Source organism: Pseudophryne corroboree, chromosome 2, assembly GCF_028390025.1.
Source record: "Pseudophryne corroboree isolate aPseCor3 chromosome 2, aPseCor3.hap2, whole genome shotgun sequence".
Lineage (NCBI taxonomy): Eukaryota > Metazoa > Chordata > Amphibia > Anura > Myobatrachidae > Pseudophryne > Pseudophryne corroboree.
Window position 1 is genome coordinate 4,889,553 of NC_086445.1, and position 12,756 is coordinate 4,902,308.

Here is a 12,756-nt window from a genome sequence, read left to right on the forward strand (position 1 = left end):
TATCAACAGAAGGTTGTCTATATACCCTGCATAGAGTATCAGATTCACCTCTCCTTATCAACAGAAGGTCATCTATATACCTTGTATAGAGCATCAGATTCACCTCTCTATATCAACAGAAGGTCGTCTATATAACTTGTATAGAGTGTTAGATTCTCCTCTCCATATCAACAGAAGGTCATCAATATACCTAGTATACATTGTCAGATTCATCTCTCTATATCAACAGAAGGTCGTCTATATACCTTGTATTGAGTATCAGATTAACTTCTCCATATCAACAGAAGGTTGTCTATATACCTTGTATAGAGTGCCAGATTCACCTTTCCCATATCAACAGAAGGTTGTCTATATACCCTGCATAGAGTATCAGATTCACCTCTCCTTATCAACAGAAGGTCATCTATATACCTTGTATAGAGCGTCAGATTCACCTCTCTATATCAACAGAAGGTCGTCTATATAACTTGTATAGAGTGTTAGATTCTCCTTTCCATATCAAAAGAAGGTCATCTATATACCTAGTTTACATTGTCAGATTCATCTCTCCATATCAACAGAAGGTCGTCTATACACCTTGTATTGAGTATCAGATTCACTTCTCCATATCAACAGAAGGTCGTCTATATAACTTGTATAGAGTGTCAAATTGACCTTTCCCATAGCAACAGAAGGTTGTCTATATACCTTGTATTGAGTATCAGTTTCACCTCTCCATATTAACAGGAGGTCATCTATATACCTTGTATATAGTGTCAGATTCACCTCTCCATATCAAAAGAAGGTAATCTATATACCTTGTACTGAGTATCAGATTCACCTCTCCATATCAACAGAAGGTCGTCTATATACCATGTATAGAGTGTCAGATTCACCTCTCTATATCAACAGAAGGTCGTCTATATACAGTACCTTGTATAGAGTGTCAGATTCTTCTCTCCATATCAACAGAAGGTCATCTATATACCTTGTATAGAGTGTCAGATTCACCTCTCCATATCAACAGAAGGTCGTTTATATAACTTGTATAGAGTATCAGATTCACCTCTCCATATCAAGAGAAGTTTGTCTATATACCTTGCATAGAGTTTCAGATTTTCCTCTCTATATCAACAGAAGGTTGTCTATATACCTTGTATAGAGTATCAGATTCACCTCTCCATATCAACAGAAGGTCATCTACTGTATATACCTTGTATAGGTTGTCAGATTCACCTCTCCATATCAACAGAAGGTCATCTATATACTTTGTATTGAGTTTCAGATTCACCTTTCCATATCAACAGGTCATCTATATACCTTGTATAGAGTATCAGATTCACCTCTCCTTATCAACAGAAGGTCATCTATATACCTTATATAGAGTGTCAGGTTCTCCTCTCCTTATCAACAGAAGGTCGTCTATATACCTTGTATTGAGTATCATATTCACCTCTCCATATCAACAGAAGGCCGTCTATATACCTGGTACAGACTATCAGCTTTACTTCTCCATATCAACAGAAGGTCATCTATATACCTTGTATTTAGTATCAGATACACCTCTCCATATCAACAGAAGGTCATCAATATACCTTGTATAGAGTGTCAGATCCACCTCTCCATATCAACAAAAGATCATCTATATACCTTGTACTGAGTTTTAGATTCACCTCTCCATATCAACAGAAGGTCATCAATATACCTTGTATAGATTTGTCAACTCTCTATATCAACAGGTCGTCTATATAACTTGTATAGAGTTTTAGATTCTCCTCTCCATATCAACAGAAGGTCATCAATATACCTAGTATACATTGTCAGATTCATCTCTCCATATCAACAGAAGGTCGTCTATATACCTTGTTTTGAGTATCAGATTCACTTCTCCATATCAACAGAAGGTTGTCTATATACCTTGTATAGAGTGTCAAAGTCGGAAAAACATCATGCTACATGTTGCCATATATTCACCTCATGCGCTTGCCCGCTGCACGTACACATTCTCTCCCGTGCGTGCGCATATTCGCAGTTGTGTGACGGCGCCTCCTCGGCCATGCGCTCAAGCGCATGGTATGTGCATTTACGGTAGAGTTTGTGTGCGTCTAGCGGGCGACTCAATCGTTACATAGTAAATCAAAATAGTATGTTTTATAGATAATGTTCCCCTTAATAATAACTGAAAGTTTGTTTATTGTGACTGGTTCCTGGACAGAGGAATTCCTCTTTGCATGATACGAAGGGTCAGATAGGATTTGAGCAGTGGTGTTTGGTACCTAACTAAAGAACATTTTATTAGAAACAATCCGGTGCTGGTTAGGTAAAGATTAATCGCTCCTGCGTATAGTTATGTTTATAAGTAGTTTCTGGACATTTATTCATTGTCCATGTGTTGGAAATCCTGAGATTACCTCCCACCTGAGCAGTCTGAAATAGTCACAGCCCACCTGTTCAAACAAACCTATGACCTTTTGTTGTAATATGAAGACAGATTCCTGTGTCCAATGAACAATGAGATGGTAGGGCCCTTTGTAGTGTACTGTATGTAGTGTATATATAAACAGCCAGCCTGGAGCAGCTCAGGTATCTCCCCACAACGGTTTTCATCATTGACTAACCAGGAGCTGGTAACCAGATTGCGCCTGCGATTCATTCCCAGTGTGTAAATACTCTCTGCGACCAACCTTATTCTCTGACTGTATTAGGCCACGTTCTCTCTCTCTCTCTCATTGTATGTTATTATTAGTGATTGCGCCGCTATTGTATATTTATGTGTAGTTATTGTTAGATATTGATGTTAGCCTGTAGAGTATAAGATGTTAACTGTGTTTCCCCTTTTGATATAACTAAATCTCGTTAGTAAAGGTTTTGGAGCCTTAGCAAGGTATTGTGTGTTTATTACATTGCAAAGGGTAATCAGAGCGTCTCAATCGCTCAAGCAGCTTTCATATTAACAAGGTTAAGAAGGTCTATAAGCAGTACATTATTACAGTGTTACAGTACCACGGTATTAAGGTTTACAGTGTAAGCATATTCTGTGTTTAAAGTTTATAAAGGTATATTATCTGTGTACGCTCGCTGTGTGTATTCCGTACACCCAGCACAACGTGTGTACTTAAGTTACGTACCACGTGCGAGGTCTTCATACGTAAATAGCGTACGGAGTGCGTAGCATGTGCACGTGGTTTAGCAGCCATTACGGCTACACGGTATTAGTATATAGCTAATGTTAAAAGGTAGATAAATGACTCTATCAAGAGTATCAGATTCACCTCTCCATATTAACAGGAGGTCATCTATATACCTTGTATATAGTATCAGATTCACCTCTCCATATCAACAGAAGGTCATCTATATACCTTGTATAGCGTGTCAGATTCACCTTTCCATATCAACAGAAGGTCGTCTATATACAGTACCTTGTATACAGTATCAGATTGGTATTATCATCGCTACACAGGACCCCATGACCACACAGGACCCCATCACTACACAGGACCCCATCACCACACAGGACTCCATTGCCACACAGGACCCTATTACAACACAGGACCCCTTCACCACACAGGACCCCATCGCCACACAGGACCCCATCACCACACAGGACCCCATCACCACACAGGACCCCATCGCCACACAGGACCCCATTACCACACAGGACCCCATCGCCACACAGGACCCCATCACCACACAGGACCCCATTACCACATCAGATAAGGGTGTGGTGTGAGCGGCCTTCGGTGGGGGTGCTGCATCATAGCTTCCATTCTGCACTTAGGTTCTCTAGACTCATTTGTGCTAACGGATCACCCAATTCTGCACGCCACATTTTCTCTGCAGTGGACCCCTCGGTTGTCCCTCTGGGTTCTCTTCGCTAGCTCCTTTCCAGGAACCAGATCACCCAGTGCTGGCACACTGTCCTCAGTGGTCCGGCTTCTCTGCATTATCTACTCACTTCTGTAACAAATGCTCTCCACTCCAGAGTTCCTAGCAGATTTCTCGCATCAGCATCACTTTTCCACTGCACAAATTCATCTAGTAGATATGCAATTTTCTCCCCCATTGTAAACTCCGGTCCCACAAGCTAGTCCGCAGGCACGCTGCCTCCATGTGCCTCCACAAGGGCTGCATCTTTGTGGATGGACTCCTCAGGTCCCATTCCTCAGCCAGCCGACTCCATGATGATTCCTCATCCATGAGCTCTCCTGCTCTGGGAGTCTTTGGGCACATATTGCCTCTCCTCGGGGACTTCTTTACTTTTTCTGGCACCATTCTTCAAACGGGCTGCACTAGTAGGGCTCAGTCAGCCTCACTTGCTGGACCCCCTCACTTCAACTTCCATTCCTGGGCTACAGCACACTCTGCCACTCCCTCACTTGTAGGGAATGTCCCGGTGGACAAGCGGACACTTAAGCAGAATTTTGCCCTTGCTTAATGCCCTCAAACATGATCCATTTGCTTCTCCCCAGTATCTCTGCTAGGTTTACAAGAGCTCTCCTCTGTGTGGTTCTATACTACTTGGTTACGTACTATTGCGCCTTCAGAGCTTGGCCGTATATACCGATACGGACCCTCGGCTCTGCCCGGACGTCTGGACTGTGTGATCCCACCACTTGCCACCAATTGTGATGACCCCGGGTTAATGTGTGCATTATTCTCACCTATCGCTCATCTCTGCCTTGAGAAAGGCAGCATTTTACAGCTCCGCAGGGTGCCCCGGGGTAACTACCGGGTTCTGAGATCACACAGTAAGCACACAATAGCAAGGTACAAAATGCACCTTTATTGACATACACACTAATTATACATGAAAAACCATAACCACACTATGGGGGTAATTCTGAGTTGATCGCAGCAGGAACTTTGTTAGCAGTTGGGCAAAACCATGTGCACTGCAGGGGAGGCAGATATAACATGTGCAGAGAGAGTTAGATTTGAGTGGGTTATTTTGTTTCTGTGCAGGATAAATACTGGCTGCTTTATTTTTACACTGCAAATTAGATTGCAGATTGAACACACCACACCCAAATCTAACTCTCTCTGCACATGTTACATCTGCCTCCCCTGCAGTGCTCATGGTTTTGCCCAACTGCTAACAAAGTTCCTGCTGCGATCAACTCAGAATTACCCCCTTTGTACATTATTTACAGTTAGCATTAACATTGGACGCAGTAGGACTATACTAATATAAAAACCACACAAAGCAAAACCCCTGCCCTACACAGTCACTAGCCACCTCCTGCCCCTACACAGTCACTAGCCACCTCAGGGAATACTTGTGTTGGGCGACTCCTGTCGGATACTGGTTCCTGGAAGGGGTGATGGTGTCTGTCTTGCTGATCCCGGCCGCATGGCCTGTGTGACTCCACGACTCTTTCGAGTAGGGTAATCTGGAAAAGTCACCCAGCTCCTGCTGGCACACCTAAGCCAGGTACCTAGGATAGCTCCGGTGGGAGCAATACGCTTGGCTGCGTTATCACCTGCTGGGCCTCAGGTACCCACGCACAGGCCGACAGGACATTCTCCTGGCAGCAGCCTGTGCTCTCCAGTCAGCTTTGTTCACCCCAATCTCCTCCCTAGCCCTCTACTGGCCCTTTTGAAACCTTCCAAACTCCCATGATGCTGTGCTCACATGGTGATGCTGCAGAGTGTCCTGATTGGTGGGATTTCAATTCTGTTTTTAGTAGAGATGTGCACAGGAAATTTTTCGGGTTTTGTGTTTTGGATTCGGTTCCGCGGCCGTGTTTTGGATTCGGACGCGTTTTGCCAAAACCTCCCTGAAAATTTTTGTTAGAATTCGGGTGTGTTTTGGATTCTGGTGTTTTTTTACAAAAAACCCTCAAAAACAGCTTAAATCATAGAATTTGGGGGTCATTTTGATCCCATAGTATTATTAACCTCAATAACCATAATTTACACTCATTTTCAGTCTATTCTGAACACCTCACACCTCGCAATATTATTTTTAGTCCTAAAATTTGCACCGAGGTCACTGGATGGCTAAGCTAAGCGACACAAGTAGCCGACACAAACACCTGGCCCATCTAGGAGCGGCACTGCAGTGTCACGCAGGATGGCCCTTCAAAAAAATTGTCCCCAAATAGCACATGATGCAAAGAAAAAAAGAGGCGCACCAAGGTCGCTGGATGGCTAAGCTAAGCGACCCAAGTGGCCGACACAAACACCTGGCCCATCTAGGAGTGGCACTGCAGTGTCAGGCAGGATGGTACTTCAAAAAAATAGTCCCCAAACAGCACATGATGCAAAGAAAAAAAGAGGCGCACCAAGGTCGCTGTGTGACTAAGCTAAGCGACACAAGTGGCCGACACAAACACCTGGCCCATCTAGGAGTGGCACTGCAGTGTCAGGCAGGATGGCACTTCAAAAAAATACTCCCCAAACAGCACATGATGCAAAGAAAAATGAAAGAAAAAAGAGGTGCAAGATGGAATTGTCCTTGGGCCCTCCCACCCACCCTTATGTTGTATAAACAGGACATGCACACTTTAACCAACCCATCATTTCAGCGACAGGGTCTGCCACACGACTGTGACTGAAATGACTGGTTGGTTTGGGCCCCCACCAAAAAAGAAGCAATCAATCTCTCCTTGCACAAACTGGCTCTACAGAGGCAAGATGTCCACCTCATCATCATCCTCCGATTCCTCACCCCTTTCACTTTGTACATCCCCCTCCTACAGATTATTAATTCGTCCCCACTGGAATCCACCATCTCAGATCCCTGTGTACTTTCTGGAGGCAATTGCTGCTGGTGAATATCTCCACGGAGGAATTGATTATAATTCATTTTAATGAACATCATCTTCTCCACATTTTCTGGAAGTAACCTCGTACGCCGATTGCTGACAAGGTGAGCGGCGGCACTAAACACTCTTTCGGAGTACACACTGGAGGGAGGGCAACTTAGGTAGAATAAAGCCAGTTTGTGCAAGGGCCTCCAAATTGCCTCTTTTTCCTGCCAGTATACGTACGGACTGTCTGACATGCCTACTTGGATGCGGTCACTCATATAATCCTCCACCATTCTTTCAATGGTGACAGAATCATATGCAGTGACAGTAGACGACATGTCAGTAATCGTTGGCAGGTCCTTTAGTCCGGACGAGATGTCAGCACTCGCTTCAGACTGCTCTGCATCACCGCCAGTGGGTGGGCTCGGAATTCTTAGCCTTTTCCTCGCACCCCCAGTTGCGGGAGAATGTGAAGGAGGAGCTGTTGACGGGTCACGTTCCGCTTGACTTGACAATTTTCTCACCAGCAGGTCTTTGAACCTCTGCAGACTTGTGTCTGCTGGAAAGAGAGATACTACGTAGGTTTTAATTCTAGGATCGAGCACGGTGGCCAAAATATAGTGCTCTGATTTCAACAGATTGACCACCCGTGAATCCTGGTTAAGCGAATTAAGGGCTCCATCCACAAGTCCCACATGCCTAGCGGAATCGCTCTGTTTTAGCTCCTCCTTCAATGTCTCCAGCTACTTCTGCAAAAGCCTGATGAGGGGAATGACCTGACTCAGGCTGGCAGTGTCTGAACTGACTTCACGTGTGGCAAATTCAAAGGGTTGCAGAACCTTGCACAACATTGAAATAATTCTCCACTGCGCTTGAGTCAGGTGCATTCCCCCTCCTTTGCCTATATCATAGGCAGATGTATAGGCTTGAATGGACTTTTGCTGCTCCTCCATCCTCTGAAGCATATAGAGGGTTGAATTCCACCTCGTTACCACCTCTTGCTTCAGATGATGGCAGGGCAGGTTCAGGAGTGTTTTCTGGTGCTCCAGTCTTCGGCACACGGTGGCTTAATGCCGAAAGTGGCCCGCAATTCTTCGGGCCACCGACAGCATCTCTTGCACGCCCCTGTCGTTTTTTAAATAATTCTGCACCACCAAATTCAATGTATGTGCAAAACATGGGACGTGCTGGAATTTGCCCAGATGTAATGCACGCACAATATTGCTGCCGTTGTCTGATGTCACAAATCTCCAGGAGCGTCCAATTGGGGTAAGCCATTCTGCGATGATGTTCCTCAGTTTCCGTAAGAGGTTGTCAGGTGTGTGCCTCTTATGGAAAGCGGTGATACAAAGCGTAGCCTGCCTAGGAACGAGTTGGCGTTTGCGAGATGCTGCTACTGGTGCCGCCGCTGCTGTTCTTGCTGCGGGATGCAATACATCTACCCAGTGGGCTGTCACAGTCATATAGTCCTCAGTCTGCCCTGCTCCACTTGTCCACGTGTCCATGGTTAAGTGGACATTGGGTACAACTGCATTTTTTAGGACACTGGTGACTCTTTTTCTGATGTCTGTGTACATTTTCGGTATCGCCTGCCTAGAGAAATGGAACCTAGATGGTATTTGGTACCGGGGACACAGTACCTCAATCAAGTCTCTAGTTGCCTGTGAATTAACGGTGGATACCGGACACATGTTTCTCACCACCCAGGCTGACAAGACCTGAGTTATCCTCTTTGCAGCAGGATGACTGCTGTGATATTTAATCTTCCTCGCAAAGGACTGTTGGACAGTCAATTGCTTACTGGAAGTAGTACAAGTGGTCTTCCGACTTCCCCTCTGGGATGATGATCGACTCCAAGCAGTAACAACAGCAGCACCAGCAGCAGTAGGCGTTACACTCTAGGATGCACCGGAGGAATCCCAGGCAGGAGAGGACTCGTCATACTTGCCAGTGACATGGCCTGCAGGACTATTGGCTTTCCTGTGTAAGGTGGAAATTGACACTGAGGGAGTTGGTGGTGTGGTTTGCAGGAGCTTGGTTACAAGAGGAAGGGATTTAGTGGTCAGTGGACTGCTTCCGCTGTCATCCAAAGTTTTTGAACTTGTCACTGACTTCTGATGAATGCGGTCCAGGTGACGTATAAGGGAGGATGTTCCTAGGTGGTTAACGTCCTTACCCCTACTTATTACAGCTTGACAAAGGCAACACACGGCTTGACACCTGTTGTCCGCATTTGTGTTGAAATAATTCCACACCGAAGAGGTGATTTTTTTTTGTATTTTGACCAGGCATGTCAATGACCATATTCATCCCACGGACAACAGGTGTCTCCCCGGGTGCCTGACTTAAACAAACCACCTCACCATCAGAATCCTCCTTGTCAATTTCCTCCCCAGCGCCAGCAACACCCATATCCTCATCCTGGTGTACTTCAACAGTGACATCTTCAATTTGACTATCAGGAACTGGACTGCGGGTGCTCCTTCCAGCACTTGCAGGGAGCGTTCAAATGGTGGAAGGCGCAAGCTCTTCCCGTCCAGTGTTGGGAAGGTCAGGCATCGCAACCGACACATTTGGACTCTCCTTGGGGATTTGTGATTTAGAAGAACGCACAGTTCTTTCCTGTGCTTTTGCCAGCTTAAGTCTCTTCATTTTTCTAGCGAAAGGGTGAGTGCTTCCAGCCTTATGTGAAGCTGAACCACTAGCCATGAACATAGGACAGGGCCTCAGCTGTTCCTTGTCACTCCGTGTCGTAAATGGCATATTGGCATGTTTACGCTTCTCCTCAGACGCTTTTAATTTTGATTTTTGAGTCATTTTACTGAACTTTTGTTTTTTGGATTTTACATGCTCTCTACTATGACATTGGGCTTCGGCCTTGTCAGACGACGTTGATGGCATTTCATCATCTCGGCCATGACTAGTGGCAGCAGCTTCAGCACGAGGTGGAAGTGGATCTTGATCTTTCCTTATTTTAACCTCCACATTTTTGTTCTCCATTTTTTAATGTGTGGAATTATATGCCAGTATCAATAGCAATGGCCTAATACTATATTTACTGCGCACAACTGAAATGCACCACAGGTATGGATGGATAGAATACTTGACGACACAGAGATAGGTAGAGCAGTGGCCTTCCGTACCCTACTGCTATATATACTGGTGGTCACTCTCAGCAAACTGCAAAACTAAAATGCACCACAGGTATAGAATCTAGATGGATAGTATACTTAACGACACAGAGGTAGGTAGAGCAGTGGCCTTCCGTACCGTACTGCTATATATACTGGTGGTCACTGTCAGCAAACTGCAAAACTAAAATGCAACACAGGTATAGAATCTAGATGGATAGTATACTTGACGACACAGAGGTGGTTAGAGCAGTGGCCTTCCGTACCGTACTGCTATATATACTGGTGGTCACTGTCAGCAAACTGCAAAACTAAAATGCACCACAGGTATAGAATCTAGATGGATAGTATACTTGACGACACAGAGATAGGTAGAGCAGTGGCTTCCATACCGTACTGCTATATATACTGGTGGTCACCGTCAGCAAAACTCTGCACTGTACTCCTCCTATATAATACTGCTGGTCCCCAGTCCCCACAATAAAGCAGTGTGAGCACAGATATATGCAGCACACTGAGCACAGATATGGAGTGTTTTTCAGGCAGACAACGTATACTGGTGGTCACTGTCAGCAAAAGTCTGCACTGTACTCCTCCTATATAATACAGCTGCTCCCCGGTCCCCACAATTAAGCAGTGTGAGCACAGATATATGCAGCACACTGAGCACAGATATGGAGTGTTTTTCAGGTAGACAACGTATACTGGTGGTCACTGTCAGCAAAACTCTGCACTGTACTCCTCCTATATAATATACTGGTGGTCCCCAGTCCCCACAATAAAGCAGTGTGAGCACAGAAATATGCAGCACACTGAGCACAGATATGGAGTGTTTTTCAGGCAGACAATGTATACTGGTGGTCACTGTCAGCAAAACTCTGCACTGTACTCCTCCTATATAATACAGCTGCTCCCCAGTCCCCACAATTAAGCAGTGTGAGCACAGATATATGCAGCACACTGAGCACAGATATGGAGTGTTTTTCAGGCAGACAACATATACTGGTGGTCACTGTCAGCAAAACTCTGCACTGTACTCCTCCTATATAATATACTGGTGGTCCCCAGTCCCCACAATAAAGCAGTGTGAGCACAGATATATGCAGCACACTGAGCACAGATATGGAGTGTTTTTCAGGCAGACAACGTATACTGGTGGTCACTGTCAGCAAAACTCTGCACTATACTCCTCCTATATAATACAGCTGCTCCCCAGTCCCCACAATTAAGCAGTGTGAGCACAGATATATGCAGCACACTGAGCACAGATATGGAGTGTTTTTCAGGTAGACAACGTATACTGGTGGTCACTGTCAGCAAAACTCTGCACTGTACTCCTCCTATATAATATACTGGTGGTCCCCAGTCCCCAGAATAAAGCAGTGTGAGCACAGAAATATGCAGCACACTGAGCACAGATATGGAGTGTTTTTCAGGCAGAGAACGTATAATACTGGTGGTCACTGGTCAGCAAAACTCTGCATTGTACTCCTCCTATATAATATACTGGTGGTCCCCAGTCCCCACAATAAAGCAGTGTGAGCACAGATATATGCAGCACACTGAGCACAGATATGGAGTGTTTTTCAGGCAGACAACGTATAATGGTGGTCACTGTCAGCAAAACTCTGCACTGTACTCCTCCTATATATTATTAATTATACTGGTGGTCCCCAGTCCCCACATTAAAATAAAGCAGCACACTGAGCACAGATATGGAGTTTTTTTCAGGCAGACAACGTATACTGTTGGTCACTGTCAGCAAAACTCTGCGCTGTACTCCTCCTATATAATACAGCTGCTCCCCAGTCCCCACAATTAAGCAGTGTGAGCACAGATATATGCAGCACACTGAGCACAGATATGGAGTGTTTTTCAGGTAGACAACGTATACTGGTGGTCACTGTCAGCAAAACTCTGCACTGTACTCCTCCTATATAATATACCGGTGGTCCCCAGTCCCCACAATAAAGCAGTGTGAGCACAGAAATAGCCAGCACACTCAGCACAGATATGGAGTGTTTTTCAGGCAGAGAACGTATAATACTGGTGGTCACTGGTCAGCAAAACTCTGCACTGTACTCCTCCTATATAATATACTGGTGGTCCCCAGTCCCCACAATAAAGCAGTGTGAGCACAGATATATGCAGCACACTGAGCACAGATATGGAGTGTTTTTCAGGCAGACAACGTATAATGGTGGTCACTGTCAGCAAAACTCTGCACTGTACTCCTCCTATATAATATTATACTGGTGGTCCCGACTCCCCAGTCCCCACATTAAAATAAAGCAGCACACTGAGCACAGATATGGAGTGTTTTTCAGGCAGACAACGTATACTGGTGGTCACTGTCAGCAAAACTCTGCACTGTACTCCTGCTATATAATACAGCTGCTCCCCAGTCCCCACAATAAAGCAGTGTGAGCACAGATATATATGCAGCACACTGAGCACAGATATGGAGTGTTTTTCAGGCAGACAACGTATACTGGTGGTCACTGGTCAGCAAAACTCTGCACTGTACTCCTGCTATATAATACAGCTGCTCCCCAGTCCCCACAATTAAGCAGTGTAAGCACAGATATATGCAGCACACTGAGCACAGATATGGAGTGTTTTTCAGGCAGACAAAGTATACTGGTGGTCACTGGTCAGCAAAACTCTGCACTGTACTCCTGCTATATAATACAGCTGCTCCCCAGTCCCCACAATAAAGCAGTGTGAGCACAGATATATGCAGCACACTGAGCACAGATATGGAGCGTTTTTTTCAGGCAGAGAACGGATAAAACTGGTGGTCACTGGTCAGAAAAACTCTGCACTGTACTCCTATATAATACAGCTGCTCCCCAGTACCCACAATTAAGCAGTGTGAGCACCAGAGGCAGAAC